General features: G+C 41.5%; 1 protein-coding gene across 9 annotated transcripts in view; it reads left to right on the top strand.

The window, feature by feature from the left end:
- Positions 1-18176, top strand: part of GLIS1 (GLIS family zinc finger 1) — a 180255-nt gene that overhangs the window by 43177 nt on the left and 118902 nt on the right. The gene's annotated exons all lie outside the window — the stretch shown is intronic.

The raw sequence follows: 18176 nt of genomic DNA, 5'->3' as shown, positions 1-18176 counted from the left end.
TTTGTTCAAAAACAGGGAATAGGGAAAGGAGTGATTCACACACAAGGCATGAGTTGGTGTGTGTTTCCTTAAAGCCCTTATTCAGGGAGTTGTGCAAATGCAGCAGTGTCCTTGCAGAGCTTATCGTATGATTTGTAGGTCCTTACCCTTTAATTTCTTTCCTGCTCCTTGGTGGTACTCCTTGTCTTTGCTGCTCTAGATTTTCTCTCTCACAAAAAGTGGTGTGTCTGATACGGAGTAGCCCTATATTTTCAGATTAACTCACGTCCTACAAGCAGTGCAGTCTTTGAATGTTCTGGTTGTATTGGTGATGTTAATACAGTCCTCTCTCAGCTTTTGGGAGCATCATTTCCTTAGTGTGGTACTCTAGAGACGAACTGAAAGGTGAAATAAGGGTAGAGACCAGCTCAGCTGTCAGTCTTGGAACTGAAGACTGATTTGGCTATAAGCTTTGCCTCCTGCCAGTGCAGATTTACGGTGATTTATCCATTTGGCCAAGGAGTGCATTTTCTAAAGAAACTGGTGTAGCTGAATCGATATCCTTCAGTTTTCTTATCTTGCTTTCTATCCTTAACTTCATCCTCTGCATGCACCTACACTTCCCTTATTAAACAACAAACAGCAGCGTATCCTGTAGGATTATTGCTGTCAGTTTGCCTTTCTTCACTTTCTTGTTATTTCTCTGACTTTATGGAGTGATCTCGTCCTTCTCCCCATGTCTGCTGTGCAGGCAGGATTGACTCTGGTGCTTCAGCAGCAGTAGGTGAGTGGCTAAGCACAGTGACACAACTCTCTTGTGCTGCCCTCGGCACAACCAGGAGACAGAGATTGGAACAAAGAAGTTGCAGAGATAAACAGCTGGCTGCGTGGGGCTGAGTCATGGGATCAGAACGATGCGTGACACAAAAGCGTGTTGCAGCAGTGGCAACTGCTTCCTTCTCCTCAAAGGCTGATGCTTTTGTGGCAAGCAGAGTGCATATGACTCAATTGATTTTGCTGACTCCTGCACAAGTCTGAATGAAGCCCAGGCTGACCCCCGTGGTCTGCAGGGAGTTGATCCTATTGATGTACATAGCTGTGAGATGTCTGAGCCCTGTCTCAGCCTGCAGTACTGGCAGGAGATTGCTGCAGTCTGTGCGCAGACTAGAGGAGTGCAGAGCATGGGAAAGAGTCTTCTAATGCCCACTGTGAAGTGCTGCTTCAGAGGAAGAAAGTAAAGGGTAATGGAGATCGGTTGTGGCTCTCCTTATCTTGTTAGAAGAATTACAATAGGAAACTAAGGACAGCCTTCCCTAGAGGCTCTGATGGGTGCAGCTGCTGCTGCAGGATCTCTCCTGTAGATAAGGCAGCATCTTACTCAGGAGTTGCCTGGGCTATTGGTGCTCTGCTTGGACATGGGCAAGGCATGCTTTCTGCTCCTCATCCTCCCTTTTCACCTAATTTTTTTGTTTAGCCAACGTGGCTATCTGTGTTCTGGCACAAGTAGCCTTGACTTCAGTGATTGCTGTTGGATGCTGCCACTAACTAACGTGTAGCATAAGCATGTTCAGGCAGTTGCTGAGTAGCTCCACAGTGAAGTAAGCAGGCAGCCCAACAGCACGACTGTTTGCCTCATGGCTCAACCTTTTCCTGGCAGCATCACTTTGAAAGGGCAGAGTGAGGTGGATGTTGGGCCAATGTAAAACATGAACAAGTAGGGTGGCAGTAGGCCAGTTAGCAGGGCTTCGTATTTGGTAATAATGGGGTTTGAGGAAGTATTGAAGAGCAGGCATGCTGTTAGTTTAACATGGTTGTAAAGTGTATTTTGTCAGGATTGGCATGAAGTTATGTGGTTAGTGGATTGAGGTTTCCTTTAAAAAAAAAAAAAAAGCAACACACGTGATATTGCTGAAACATCTACTTAACAGATTAAGTACTGGCTCAGAGTCACTGAAAAAAAAATGGCACAAATTCTTTATAAAGGAGGTGAGGAATCACTGGAACAAAATGAAGGCTCTTAGCCTCCTGAATCAAGAATGGATGCTTTTTACAGCAATTGTGTTCAGCTAGAACATGAGTTTGTGGGATCAGTACAGAGATGATTGAGGGAAGTTTGGTCCAGCGATTTCAGAAAATGTCTTTAAAAACATAAGCCAAGCTCCAAGCCAGGGTCCTCTGATGGATGGTAAGGGCAGCTGTTAATCATATCACATTCCTTCTAACCTTCTCCAGATTTTCTATCATCCTTAAAAGAGTCTGATGTAACTCAGAGTTGAGGAGGACTACTCAGTGAAGATAAGAGCGAGTTGAACAGCATCACTTTTACCCCCAGATCAGCACTGTGGTTCAGTACTGTTCACTTCAAGGTATGCAGTGGAAGGGATTCGCTAGCATGTTCTTAGCTGACAGCCCTTTGGAGTGCAGCTTTAACGAATGGGAAAATTGTTATTTGACTGATTATTTTTCCAAGAGCTAAAATAGAAATAAGAATTAGGACAGTGCATTTTGCAGTGTCATTTGGTAACAATTTCAATAAATTTGATGGATTTCTACCCATATAAATTCACTGGAGGATCAGAATCAGGCTTGTTTATATTTGCATGATTCAATTGTAATTGCTTTCATGTCTTCACTGTTCTTTCCATGGTGATCTCCTTGGACTTCTGAGTTTGAAGAACTGTTTCTCCCCCAGGGAGGAAGGGGGAGGATAAAGACAAAGAGAGAAAAGCCTGTCTGCAAGGCAGATTTTTTTCCAGACTCTCACAGCTATATTAAGAAGTACCTGGAGACAAATAAAAAGAGAGGTATTCCTAGCCCCAGCACAGAAGCTAGTTGCTCATAAAAACACACAGACTGTGCTATCTAACAATGTATTTGGGCAGCTCTTGTTCTTGTGCCAGGTTATTATATTATGGGTGTTCCACAGTGGGCTTCTCTTTCTGTCTGGAGGAGAGCCTGCCAGCCACCAGCCATGACTGCAGTGTTTGCTACCTGTGACCATGAGCAGATGGGGCCTCATTTGAAAATTTTTTTTTTCTTTTTTGTGCTATTAAGTGATCATTCTCTGCAGACCCCAGCCAGGATCTCGGTTTTCCATATGATGCACGTGCAAACTTCCCATGAAAGCTGATGGACGTGGAGTAGAAGAGGCCAGAGCGGGCTCTGTGGGTCGGTGCAGTGGGTGCAGGGACTGCCAAGTTTCTGTCTGTTGCTGTGTGCACAACGCATACTGCAGCCAGAAAGCAGACACAGCATGCCACAAAGGCCAGCATGAAGTCTCTGCTGTCCTATCTTGTCTTAGCAGGAGGGATGTGGTGGGGATTGAGGGCAAGGAGCTGTATTTCTCTGGGCGGTGAGAGAAGAGCTGTGCTGGGATGGGAGCAAGGGGAGTGGTACCTACTGGGGACAGCACAGCTGAGCTTCATGGGCTGCTGATGCCTGGAAATAGAGGCTGCTGGTGACTGGGCCCCTGGCAGGGTGCTCCTGAGAGGCTGTAAGTGTGGTGCCCTGATATGGTCCTATGGCAGGGAGTTGCTGTTCTTTGTTCCTCACTGTACTTCTGTTCCCTTGGGAGTCACCTCATTCAGACCAAACTGGGAATCACTGCAATACTCTGAAATGAGAGGCGTTAGCAGGCAATGGAAAGGAAGAGGGATTAGGTATGAGAACAGAAGGAGAAGGGAAGCTGTCAGTATAAGGATATAATCCCTGGGCTCAGGAAAGGGCAGTGGGGCTGGGTGGGTTGTTTGGAGTGGGTGATGCACAGTTGAATGTAGTGCTTTGCAGGTATCTGAGTTACCAGGGAATAGCATTTATCCAGAAGTTCACATACATCTTGTACATAATATATTAGTGTTCAGGATCTACTCTGCATTCTCTCTTCAGCACGATCTTCCCATATTTCCTAGTGTTAGTAAGCTCTCTGTAACCCAAATACCCGTATCTGTAGGGCTAGGACTTCAGGCCTAATAATGAACATCCGTGGTTCACTTATCCACATCACTATGGGCACAAAGCATTTTGAAAATTTGCTATTTTGAACATTTCTGGTAGCAGAAACGAAACACTGCGTGAATACCACCTTTCAAAATGCCAGGTCACCTGGATTTCAGGCAGAGTAAGAGGCAAGAAGATGGCTATTTCATTTCCTGTGGTGGAGTTTGTTGGAATTTCTGTTATCAGACTGTGCCTTTCTGTCACTGGCTTGTCACTTGAACTTTACAACAGACAATTCAGCAAAAAATAAATTCCTCCTGTTTCAATGAATCAGAATTTAGCTTAGTCTAGCCAGTTTTGGAGGTTTTGAAGGTCACATAGCTGCTAAATCACAAAAAACCTGAAATCTGTCATCGAAAAACTGAAAAGAAATTGTAGCAATGCAAATAATGTCACTCAGGTCTAGTTTTCTGATACGGTGACAAAAAAATTAAGTCAGCTCTATTGAGTACACTAAAATAAATGAGTGCACAGTGAGTTCTAGTACAAAATTAAACTAGTTACGGTCTTACGGGCAACCTAGAAGTGCATTCCTCAGTGTCAGAACCATCCACTGGTTCCTCCAACCTATTTTTCAACCACAGAAGATTTAATTGTTGCAAATGGAATACTTGTTCTACAGAAGTCCAATAAATCTGCAGTCTGTCTTCCCAGTAATCAATCACAGATTGTGAATTGCATGAGGAAAAATCTATAAGATATGTTCTTCATGTCTAGTACGTTGGGTTATTTTCATGTCTTGTGGTTTGAATTTGGCCACTGTCATTTTAGAGGAATTTCCTGCCATCTGCATTCAATTGAATTTTCTCACAGATTTGGGCTTGCTTGTAAATACTGGGATCTGGCAAAAGGAGTATCTTTGTTCTTCAGGGGCATTTTCAAAAACTGTTAACATGGTGTTGGCAGTGTGCTGGGTTAGGGAAGATCCAGGAGATGAAAAAGGTATAAATCCCCCCTTCCTCCTAACGGCTGATGATTTGTCTGGGAAGGAAAGAAGAACGAGTGTATGAGTCTGTGGCAGAATTTATCTTCAGCTATCACGGTATTTCATATTTTGCTTATTAGCAGTGTACTGGTCTTACTGTTTGCTTGTGACCATGTACTCAGGCAACAGAGTGAGCAGCCAAAATATTGCAGTTAATTCCTAGGGGATCTCATTGCACAGTCCCAGAAAGATCAGGAGTCAATTTACCAACAGCTCTAATTTGTGTTTTGGCTGCTGGTTTTGCATTGCGAGTTAATAGCCTGACAGTGAGCATTAGCATATGTAGATTCTTAGAAATCACACGTTCTGGTGATTGTGGGGCAAGAGGGACTACTTCATCCCCAGTTGAAGGCATTGCTGCAAAGTGTTATGAAATTCAAGGTAATTCCTAATTGAAAGCTGGAGAGGGCACTCTGCATTCCTTTGTAAGAGGAGTGTGTATAATCAAATTAAAAAAAAATCCAATTGTTGAGGATCAAATTTAAACCAACAAAGTCAAAACAATTCAGAACGGAGTTTAATGCTTTTGAGCTTAACCTTACGGGAAATAATAGATGAGATATGTGCTCCCCCGTGCTACTCAGTAGAGATAGAAGAGGTGTCTCTACTAAGAGGGAGTCTACTGTAATTTATTTCATTTTGCAGACTTTCATTTAATAGCCTCTCAGTCATTTGGGCACGAATCGGGCCAGATTAGGTCTTCCACAGTGCCCTTAAGTGTGTACCGTGCATCTAACCATGTACAACTGCCTGAGCTCCAACACAACTGTTGTGATGACACAACAAAGGGAATTCTGCTTCCTTCTGTAGAAATTGAGGAGAAAACCAAGTCTTACAGCCAGTGCAGTACGTAGAGTCTTGTGTAGAGTCTTGTCTTGCAGTCTTGTCTAGCTCCGTACCTGAAACCAGTAGAGTCTCAGACATGAGACAGTAGTTCTGCCCAGGGAGCTAGAGGGTGACATTTTGGTATATCTATCTTTAAGAAGAACTGCAATATGAGAATCAATGTGTTGTTTTCAGTATTGCATTTTCCCTGGCCTGGAAGTGGACAGTGCCTGAGCTATGAGAAGGCTTTTGCAATGGCTGCAGGCACACAGCTAGCAGGCTTTGTTACTGCACCTTCTGCTCAGCCCACAGATGCTAAGATCTGGTAGGAGCAAAGTAGTTTCCTCATACTGGCATAGGCAGCTGTGCTTGCATTTCTATCTCTGTGTGCTTTTAGGAAAACAGCTTTTTCAGGAAGGAATGGTGTAAGGCCCGGTTACACAGACAGCTTACTGCTTCACATGAATCCTGCGGAACGTTTGCACTTCTGCAGCAGACAGGCTGACAGTGTGAGTGAACGGGCATAATTCAGTTGGAGCAGATTGATGTTGTGTGGTTCTATCCTGTGTCTGTGGAGATTCCAGTGTGCAGCCCTGGCTGGCATGAGCCTATCCGTTGCCTGGGAGGAATCTCTCATGTGGAATATTCCCCTAAATTTTGTCATGTGTCTTCACTGATCTTTCCTAAGATTTCAAAAAAACTCACTGCGATTTTGAAGGGATAATCCATTTCTTGCTTCTGTGAATAGTTTCCCTTCTTGTCTTATCTTTGTTATTTTTATTATGTATTAGTATTCTTATCATAACATTGGTATGGTTATTTGTCTTTTTCAAGTATTTCCAATGATGTAACTATTTTATTTATAATACATTGAGCAGCACTGTTCCGACTTAACCAGGAAGCTGATGCCACTGTTGCTTTATGAATAAATAGATGTTTATTCGCCACTTCTGTTTTTAATATGGCAGGACTATTTGAGCACAGATTACCTATTTGATCTTGACAGCACAGCCCATGATAAAACATCTGGAGACACACCTTCCAATGTGTTTTAAGCCATGACTCTGAAAGAGAGGCTCTTTTATTTAAAGTAAAGTTTCCAAGATTCTCTGGATCACCAGTTTAATTTGCTTGTTTACTAAACAAAGAGTTGCATTTTACACAAGCCAAATGAGCCTGGCACTGCAAATAAAAAACAGATTACATTCGTTACCATTAGTCACTCAAACGAAAAGGGCAGCTCCTCCCTGAAAAGCATCTCTAAAACAGCCTCAAAGATTTTCGTGTTTTTTGTCCCTTAATATTTCCAAATTATATGCACTGAACAATACTTTTATTTTCTTCTGTCACTCTTGCACAATGCTAGTGCCTGACAGCTATGTTGGTACCCACTTTCATTTTCTTGATTAGAATTGTTCTGAAATCAGACAAGCCTGAATCCCATTCTCTTCTGCAGTCTGTTCTGTTCAGATTTTGTCCCTGATTATACTGAGGCAAATCTGGGCTCTGTGTAGTCAGGAGGAGCTGGAACCCCTAGCTTACAGTGAAGGAACGGTTTTTGGAGGATAAGCGTTGAGGTGAATCTTCAGCATTTCCTCACACTGATCAGATCACATCAAGTCCTGAAAAAATCCTTCTATTTGCTTACAATATTGCTCTGCTAGGAGTATGATGGTTCTTGCTTAGTCTTTGGGCGAATTTTTAGTTTACTTCATCTGTGATCATTTTTCTTTGTCACTGATTTGTTCCCTCCGTTGTGCCTTTGCAAATTAGGCTGTGTTCCTGCATCTCAAACAGCTACCTCTCTTCTTTCTGCTGGGTTTTCTAAACAAGCGCTAGGTCTTCACTGAGTTCATTTACGCCGTGCTCCTCATTTAATTCTCTTCTGGAGACCAATAAAGCCAAGGGGGAATTAGCTGACAAAGACAATTGTTACCGTTATTTGCTAAGAAAACATGCTTGCATTTTCTTTTTCTTTCTCTGAATAACTAAATGATGTGAACAATTGTTCTCTTGTTCTTTCTCCTTTATTTGCTTCCCCCTGCCATTTTGTTTCATGAAGTTAGACAACTGATATATCTTGTGTGCTGAAGGGCATCTGTCAAGTTTTCCACAGTAAGACATACATCATGGGGAGATTCTGGGTCATTCTGCATAAGCCTAACCCTGACCCACTGTAAATGTGGTTATTCCAGAGAAAAGAGCATCATGTTAAGGATTCTGTAGGATCCTAGCTTTGATAAGAACAGCATGCTTACCCTATGGATAGTGAAAGTTTACTAATAGTGTTAATGATCCAATTCTGGTTCTCAGTTTTGTTGTAATCGTGGTAAGTATATTGTTGTTGAGCAGTTTTCCTAGATGAGCTAAGTGAATTTCGTTTGAATCCTGAGCTGTATCTCAATAAGTATTTAGACAGTCTCTGCTGAGTTTTAGTGTCTGAGTGTGTATAGATGTATATGACATATGTGGGAAGTCCAGGCAGAAGTTTATGGTTTCAAGGGCAAAGAGCTCTGGCACAAGTGAGCCTTCTCTTAACCTCCCACCATAAACCTCATGGTTGCAGATGTTGAGGTCTCCATGAAATACTGATGAGCTACCTGATGTGATTAGATGAGATGAATACAGTTTTATACTGTTACCTAAATGTTGCATTTCTTCAATCCCTGAAATATGTATCCTGCTTCTTTTGATGAAACTATGCAGACAAGCTGCTGCTTCATCACTGAAGACATCAACATAGCTTAGTAGGCTGAGCTTCAAAATCCATCACTGGAGATTGCTGTGCTAAAACCTTCTGTAGGTAAAACCAAGAGTGAAATGTAACTTTTATACTAGAGATTTCTACAGATCCTCATCAAAGGGTCCTCATCAAAGATGGCATAAATCTTATGTGCTTGCACTGAGTTCACCCAGCTGAAATTTTGACCCGGGTGGTGCTGATTATTGGTAAGTACATTGGCATTGCACTTACCTATCATGTCTTTTGTGGAGGCCAAATGCTTAAGTGCAAGCAGATGAGTAATAATTTAAATCATTGTGGAATATATACAATCCAGAGAATAAACAGATCATTAGATAGTGTAAATCAGCAGTGAAGCTGTAGAATAAAAACACACCATGCCAGCTAAAAGATTTGATATATTATCCTTATAGTTTTCAAAGACATGCACATTTCATCCTCATGCAACTCTTAATTTAAGCCAGAATTCATCTCTGAAGTTATTGTGCAGCCCTGTGAGATAAAGGAGATGTGGGAAGCACTGTTTAAGAGGGTGAAAAGTTCCACAGCAGGGTGTCTATGCATGATGCAGGAGTCTCCAGCTTTGGCCCTATTATCATTGCCTTTTATGATGTGTGACTTGTGTTGTGACAGGTTAGAAATATGTTGATGGAAGCTCAAAGAGGCACAAATAAATGCAAGTTCTGTGTGTTTAAAAGCAGGAATAACATTTCCTGTATTTCTTTAATTTTTTTTTCTTTATATTTCTTAGTTCTGTGGCTCTTGATAAACAACTGGTTTTATTTAAGCTGGAGCACTCTTCTTCCCAAACTCGACCTCCTTGTGAGTTGGATGTACAACCCATCACCTGGGGGGTGTTCAGGAATAGTGTTCTGGCACATCCTGCTTGGTGGTGAATGGAAAGACTATAGAAAGAGCTAGGGATAAAAGAGAGAGGCTGCATTCATAAAAGAAAAAGACAACTTCGTGGCCAGTACCTTTGGTCTTGGGAAGCTGGGGAGCTTCCAGAGGAAGCAGATAAAATGCTTGATTAGGTTTGGACTGTAAGCTTGTAATGGGCAGTAGAGAGCCCAGGGGCATCTGTCTTTCTCAGCTCAGGACAAATTCAGTTTGTCCTAAAACCAGCAAAGGAGAGCTGAAGTCAAGGCAAACACCTAGCACAGATAACCTGTCCAATCTCATACATTGGCCAAAAGTGATGCTATCACCAACAGGAGAGAGGGCTGTGGCTGTTCCTCCTTGGATATGAGTATAAAACTAGCTTGACTGTGGGATAGATTAATTTGAATCTGTTGGGAGAATATCCCCAGCTTATACAGCCTTTGTGCCTGCTGCAGATACGGGATAGGCTTGTGATACTTGGGTACTGGGTATTGCATGTTGCCATGCTGTCTTGACTTGCAAGGTCTTCCCATGCAGAACTCCTTGGAAATGATGTGGTTAACAGAGTGTTTTTTTTAAGAAGTAAGGGGGGGGAGGGAATTTAGTATCAGGTAAAAATATATGTGCGTGTGCATATATATAAATTCCCAAAGCATTCACAGCCAGCTACTTAATAGTTTTCATTGAACTAATTTTAAAATGAGAACCTTGTTTCCTTTATTTAATAGAACAAAACGACTTCCATATTCTTGCCTGTAACTAGCAGGATTTATATAGCATTCTGCAAACAAAGTAAGCCTTAAAGTCCCTTTTGCACATCTGTGGAATGAATAATTTTGTGCAAAGTATTTATTATAAGCGCACTGTACACTTAAACTTTTTTACTGTAGTGGTGACAGATCCAGCACAGAACTGGATTGTTAAGTAGCAAGCACACTACACTTCTATACTGTGTAAAACTTTACCAACCTTTCTAAAGGCTCGGGGATTCAAAGGAAAATGTTAGCTCACTTGGCTAACTCTCGGGTGCTACTTAAAATGACTCTGGCTGTTAACGCTGGAAGTGGAGCATAAGAGATTATAGTGAGATTCAGATAGAATTGAGCAGCTTCGTGAAGGTGAGTGTAAAGGTTTGGGTCTGGCACACGTGGAGATTGGCCACCTGCTTGCTCCCTGAGAAACTGCACTGGGCAGCAGCTGGTACCACTGGTGAGGCACTTGGGAAACACCTTGGGAACAGCTTAAGATTTCCCTGTTGTTTGGTGGAAACTGGTGAAAACTAACCCAGAGGTCACAAGAACCTCACTCTAATGTAGGTGCTCCTAGGATGCAGTACGCTCTGCAATTTACATGCTGCAGTCTCAAGGTGCTGTAAATTGAAGCAGTGCCTCCTTTCTTTGAGTTGCACTTTATTTCACTGTCCAGCCAGTTGCTCTTAGGGTCACACTTCCCACCTTCTGTGAGATTCAGTATGTGCCTAACATGTGGCTTTCTTTTAAGATCCCGTAGCTTAAATTCTCCGTAGCATCCTTCACATGTATATAAACATGGAGAGCCAAATTCAGAGGTGGGGATGAGCAGTAGAGGGGTGTGTGAGTTAGGTGCAGATAAACACGTGCCAGGCTGGAGGCAGTCTGAGCAGAGGGACCATGAGGGCTAAGGGCTTTGGAAGAGACAGAACTCACACCACTATAGGCTTCCTGTAGCCTTGCTTCTGCTTGTCTCTGAGTTTGGCCTGCTGGCTCTCTAATGTGATCTCTGCAGAATGTTTTGGATTTGGCAGCATGGGCAGCTTATTTAGTTTGAATTTAAGGTATTTAAAGACACATTTCCAATCTTTTCTGGCAGCCAAAACACAAGATTCCTTTCCAATCTGCTACTCTAACTGTTCAGAATGAGCTGCCTTCCATACCTTTGCATCCAGCCCTGAGGCCAATTTTGCCTCCAGCAAAACATCTCCCTCATTTAATTTCCAGCATCCCAGCTGATCCCTTTCTCCATCTACCTGGTCACATTTACAAGAGCTGTTTTCTGTTTGGTTATTTTTATAATTTCTGTGATTACTGATAGGGAATTCATGCCACAGACCCAACAGATGGCATGTCCTTTATCATCTTGATAGGACTGCTGCAAGTTTTAACCCCTAAAGTAAGGTTGTTCAGCAGTGGTGTTTCGTTGATGAGGTGAATAACTGACTTTTGTGCTGACTTGTTCTAACTTTTCTGCTGCAAAACTTCCTTTGTTTTGCTGTGGTTACACTAGCTGCAATGAATGGCTCCTGAAGGGGAGCTGAGGAATGTGTGCCTCCACCTATTCAGTGATAGCACCAGCTGTAGGGCTGGCAGTCAAGACCTGCAGCTGTTCCAGAGGGAAACCATCCTGACATACAGCTTGGGGAGCAACTCTCAGAATAAACATTTATTTCCTTCTCGCATCTTTGAAATATGACTGAAGATCAGCGGGGTGTGTGCGTATGGCTAAGGGTAGGTATTGTCCTTTATGTGCAGCTACATTTCATCATAGGTTGTGTTTTTCCTTTCAGCTTATGGTTGGTAAAACAAACAATAAATAAAAGTCTCTTGAGTCCTCTTTCTCAGTGATCAGAGGGTAGAGAAGAAGAAATCCTGAATGCAGGTCTCTGAGTTAGGCTTCTGTTGCTCTTAGTTCGTTGATCCTGCACAGGTTCTGATTCAAGGAAGGGAGCAGACAGAACCTTTCCCAGCATGTGCAGATTTGCAGATTGCTGAAATCTCTTATCAGTTTTGCAGAAGGTTCGGAGATATCGGCTCTTTTTCCATACTACTTCCCAAGTGTTCTGAGTTGCATCCTGCAAGGTAGAGGCATGGACAAGTATAGGGAGGAAGGAGTAGTGGGAATGCTTTATGTTATTGTGGGTTTGGGAAAATGTCTTTGGTGTTGGAGTTGGAGTTTATTGTTGTAACCAGCAGCGATAAACCTAATAACTGAGAATACATAGAAGCATTTCAGGATGTTACAAAGTGACAAAAAAATAAAATGATTTGTCCTGTAAGAGCCTATTGTTTCTCTTCTTATTGTTGTTGTTGGATAATGACCCAAAGCTTGATTGTTTCCCAGCAATGAATTAGCACATCTGGTCTGATGTTACTGTCCAGATTTGTTTGCTGTTATTCTTTAATGGGAACACCTAAATTATTTACAGTTGACAGCAAGAGCTGTTTAGTTGGGATTGTGCTTTTCTTTATGCACATATGATGGTTGGGGGTATATGCAGATGAGAACACTGTCATGTGACAGCAGAAATCTGACAAAACAGTGTGTAAGTGTTGTGTGTGATTTTTGCTTTTGTTGAGTTTTGCACCTGATCCAATGTTAGCTGGAGTTTTACGTTTATAATGCTTATTTCAAGGAGAAATCTGGAAGTAAATAACGTTTTATAGTCTTGATAATGCACTGTCTGTTCCAGCTGGTACTTTATTGCTTCAGTTTCTTCTTTTGATTCTTTCCATCTGAAGGCAACAAATACTTCCATCAGGTTGATATGGCTGTTTCCTTTCTCAGAATTTAGATACATTCTAAATGCAACTGCATCTCTAGAATTTACGTAAATGAATCAGCTCTGTACTGTGGCTTTTTGTGATGTTTGGTGTCTTTTTATTATTTGATGATTAAATGTATTGCAATTTGCTAATGAAGAGATGTGTTTTCAAGAGCAAAGGTCACGGCCAGATTTGAAGACTTCCATTGACTGAAATGTCCAAGGTAATTTTAGTCAGGGAATTTACTTGCCATCATCAAAGAACTTTTCCTTTCATGATTTGAAAAAATCTTACTGCTGATGTTTATAATTACAGAACACCACCATCAAACCCTTCGCTCATCAAACTCCATTACAATGATTTATTTGACATGCAGTAATACTTGTAATGCAGAACAGAAACAGAGCTATTGATTTACCAGCAAATTCATTAAAATTTGTAAGTATTATTGCCAGTAGATACACAAAGAACATAAATTATTTTATTCTGTTTTTTGAGGAGCTCCATATAAAGCAGGCTAACATTTCTGTGCGTTAGCAGATGGTGCTGGAATAGACTTTCATATTTCAAGAGTTTGTACTGTTGAATTTTGGTTTTGCAAGCATTTTGGTTGGTGCAGTCTTCTCTTGTGAAGAGAATTATTTTCTGACTTGTGATGAAGTTAAGAGTATGATGAAGACTTCCATAAATATTAATTAGACTATATATAATATGGAGGAAAAAAATCTTGCATTTTTTTGAATCCCAACTTCGAGTTGATCCAGAAGCTACTGTATGTTGGAGCGTTTTCCTGTATAAATACAAATCTTATTTGTATTTATATTAAAATGATTCCAGAGGTGCAAGGCAGGACATTTGCTGTGTTGTATCACTAAACTGTTCTTTGTTTTGTGTCTCTTAAATTACGTAGTGCGTTATACAGCACTCCTCCAACGGGGCTGCTGTATGCTTGATTCTTAATCCACCAGAAGTCATTGCTGACTTTAATGTTGTCATCCGTAGGTGCTGGGAAATACTGATACCGTGCAGGATAAAAAGCACCGTGCTATTACAGTGGTGGTGGAACTATCCAGAGAAATGTGAAGACTGGACTGGGCTCTGGAGCAAGTTGTTTGTCTTCGTGAGACTTCCCCAGTGTGAAATACTTGAAGAAATTTGGTGCTCTTAAAGTGCCCTGTGTTTAAGGCTGTTTTGTTCTTTATGTTTCAATGCTTTCTTTGCATTTTGTTTTTTTGTTCTTTGCTTTGCTGTTTTCTATGGGCAGCTCCATTTTGAGCTTATCATAGCTCTGCCAGATGGCGCACTAAATAGGATGCTTCTTTCCCCAGCACATAGAACCTACTCCAGTGTTTTTTGGTTTCCTTGTCTAGCCTCCAGCAGGACTTGTTTTTTTAATTACGAAGTTAATTTTTTTCTTTGGATACATTTCAAACAGCAAACAGTAATGCTCATATATCCATCCCCTAATGCCTATGACAGGTTTTCCATGTAAACAAAAATTGCATCTGTCCTCAGGGACTCACTTCTATGAGTATACATTATGAAACGTTGGCTATTTTTATAAGGTATGTAAATGAAAATGGAAAATATTGAGAGGCTGTCCTGGAATGTGAAGAGTTCTGTCTGAGCTTGGGTAAGCAAACCTGTCTTTGCCTTTTAAAATGCTTGATTTAGTTGATTTAGTACGAGCATAAGGAAAAACTTCTTTGCTGTGCGGGTGACTGAGCAGCACTGCAGGTTGCCCAGGGAGGTTGTGTGGTCTCCTTCCCTGGAAATATTCAAGAGCCACCTGGGCACAACTCTGGTTAATGTGCTCCGGGGGACTCTACTTGAGCAGGGTTTGGACCACTTGACCTCCAGAGGTCCCTTCCAACCCCTACCAGTCTATTTTTTCCCAACGATGTGAAAACAAGCCCAAATGGATCCTTTCTCATGTCCTTCTGCTCCCACAGCGAGGAGATAGAGTAGATGATACCAAGCTCAGTCCTGTGAGAAAAGGAAGATCTTCTCACGTGTTATGGCCAAGTTAGACAACAACTGCAGGAGCCACAGCTTTTTCTAACCCTATGGATATGGCATACTCTTTTAGTGTTAGAAACGAAGTAGAGTACTCAGCTGATGTGAACAGTAGGATTGATATGAAACCTTTTTTTTTTTTTTTTAATGTAACCTTGAAGCCAAGCATCTAGAAAGAAACTTTCCATAAGAACAGATTGTTTTCTCGTTTGTAGTTTCAGATTCCCGTGGTTAAGAAGCATTTCATGCCTCACAAAAGCCAGATTGGGCAATCCTTCATACAGTATCACCACTGTAGCTGTTTCCATTCATGTCTGAATACATAGACACCATAGGTTGGGATTCAGAGGCAAAGCAGTGAGCATAACTGTTTATTTCCTTTTCTTCAGTTGTGTGAAGCAGCTACCCAGCTTTTTCATCTGAGAGTTGGTAGGCATTTAAGTGCAGTATTCCGAGAGATACATCTCTGCCAAATATCCTGTCTCCTCTTCTCTGTTTATCCAGCTATGTCAAGAAACTAAAGGGAATCTTCTCTCATTTGTCTCTCTCTGCTTCTGCAGAGAAAGGTAGACTAGGACACATGTGCCCCATGCTTGGACACTGAAAATTTCTTAGAAAATTTTCTGAAAAATTTAAGAGTGTGATGGATGCAAGGATCCATCCCAAGGATGGACCATTTGGCTTAGCAGGTGAAATCCTGCCCCTTTCACCTACATGGTGTATGCCTAAGTGCACCCAGTTAGGTTCTAGCGTACGTGAATCCCTGTAGTTTGTTCCCTAGGGAGTTGAACCAAAGTAAAGGGAATAAAGCTGAGAACATGCACTATGGTTTCCTTGCAGTAGAATTTGATTGTGCTGTGTCTGTCTGTAACTGGAGGCCAAGTTAGTCCCCAACAGCAGTCACAGGGGATCTGAGTGACCAGCACAGCGGAAGAATGACTGGATAGACATTATTTCTTTCCCAAGATTTTTATTTATTTATTTATTTATTTATTTATTTATTAACTTTACAGCTTTTCCAAGAGTAACCATTCCATGTGTACAGTCGTTGCTTCCTGTCTGTGATCCTGCAAGGAGACATATGACTACTGTACTGATGTCTCTGCTCTTTTAAACAGCCTGTGGGTATTCATGGAAGCACAGTCCTCAGGGCTTTGGCATCAGGATAAATTGCTGGAGAGTAACAAATTGCTGTAGCAGCTGTGCCATGGTAAAATGCCCAGTGCACAGCCTTACAGCATCTCCAGGTCAACGAGAGGTTCTGTACGTCTTTGCTGAAGGAAAGCTGCCTTAAATTATCTCATACTTAAGGAAAAGATGGTGCCTGTACAGCGCAGTTAACATGAAGTGATTGTTAAGTAGTAAATTGCCCCTTTGCAGAAGTGTATCTTTGTGGCCAGATGTGTGACTTTAGATGTCTAGAATTTTCAGTTTCTTTCTATTTTAAATATAGCATTTTTTTTCCCACTTCAAAAAGAAATCAAAGACAGCTTCATTTTCTTCATCTGCTTCTGACTTAAGGACCCGTTGTTTTCTCCCTGCTACTTCCTTTGGAATTTCAAAAATGCTTTTGGTGCTTCACTGAAGAAATATCCTCTTTTCGAGGATTTTGGATAGAATGGAAATTTGGAAATTTTATTTCTGTGCTGTCTCAAGTCACAGAATTCCCCACAGAAAAATTCTCCTCCTTTTCTTTCTGTGAGTGCTCAAAACAGAGGTGAAAAAAAATGGCAGTCTCACTTAGGTTTGGGCTTTAATAACTTCATAGGCTTATTTCATTCTGGACTTTCTTCAGAGGAATGTAGGACCTGAACTTGGATATATGCAGTATTGATCTGGGAATCACGTAAGTCCTCTAACCATAATCTGACACTCAGCAAAATGCATCAAATGATTGTCTTCCTCTTGACTTTCATAAGGTCCCAGGTCTCAGATTTGATTGAGCCTTGAGGGTGACTGCATAGTACCCTATTTCTGTCTGCTTCTTGGCTTGAGCTAATTGCCTTGTCAAAACGGTACTTCTCAGATATCATTTCCCAGCCTTCCTGTCCTCTGAGCGCAAAATCCTGCTTTTTTGCCCCGTCAAACCTCAGTGAATCTGCTCTAGCAAGGTTCTGACTACATGCCCTTTCCCTAAATGGGAACCTATTTGGAGGATGGTTCTTGCAGCACATGAGAAAGTGCAGTCAGAGCTCATTTACCAAGAATGAAGACAAATTAGAAAAGGTATAGAAACCAACCTTGAAGAGCCTACTTTCTCCCTTCTGCCTTTGCATCAGCTTGTGATAGGCAGCATCCTCACCTTTGAGTGATGCTTGCATTGGTGATTCCCTGGGATCCTTCTGAAGATCCTTTCTTTGTCATTTAAAAACTTATCCCCAAACTTTCTCTTATCTGGCTGTGACAACAGAGGCTTAGAAGATTCAGAATTCAGGCTTGGCTCCAGTGAGTATTCAAAAAGATATATGCAGTTCTGGAGCCTGTTTGAATTATTCAGACTTTTCCCTGACAAAGGTCATGCAATCCCATGTGCACTCTGGCAGTATTTTAAGATACTTCTTGTGGAAGCTTTGTATTAGGTCTTGCCAGCAGATATCTACTGTGTTGAAATAGGAAGGGCTAGACAGTTACTTTGACAGTAACTTCTCTATACAAGGGGATTTTATAGTCTGATGGAAGGTGGCTGTCTCTCAGCCCTTAATATATTTATTTTGACAGTAACCCTTTGTGATGCAGAAGTGTAGCTACTCCCTTATAACCAGAAAGGTGTAAAGTATAGACTGAGTTCAGTGGCTTGCCAAAGAGCCACCCAAAATATGAACCATCACCTCCAGCATTTCAGTGCTAATCCAAGGACTGTCCTTTCTCCCAGGTCCTGAAGTGTGCACAGGTCACGCAGTCTTTGCAGATAAACCCTGTGCTCTTGAAGGAACCTCTGAAAGTGCCTTAAACAGCCTAATTAAGGTGCCCCAAGAAAAAAGCCATAGAAGACATCAGCTGTGATCAGCTGCCCAAAGATTGCCATAGTAAAGCATCAGTTTTTGAAAAAAACAGTAACATATATGGAATATCTGGAAGATAAGTTCCATTAGTTACGTGTACAGAATCTGCCATTTGGAAAATATTTTTTGGTTCTTGGTTTTCTTGTTCTGTAGCATGTAATCCATCTACACAGAGGTTATTTCTCACTCCTGTAATTTGACAGGAACTAAAGCAATCATAAGATTTTATC

The sequence above is a fragment of the Meleagris gallopavo genome, chromosome 10 (genome assembly GCF_905368555.1).
Source record: "Meleagris gallopavo chromosome 10, MGAL_WU_HG_1.1, whole genome shotgun sequence".
In the NCBI taxonomy this organism is placed as follows: domain Eukaryota; kingdom Metazoa; phylum Chordata; class Aves; order Galliformes; family Phasianidae; genus Meleagris; species Meleagris gallopavo.
This window is presented reverse-complemented; position numbering and strand designations above follow the sequence as displayed.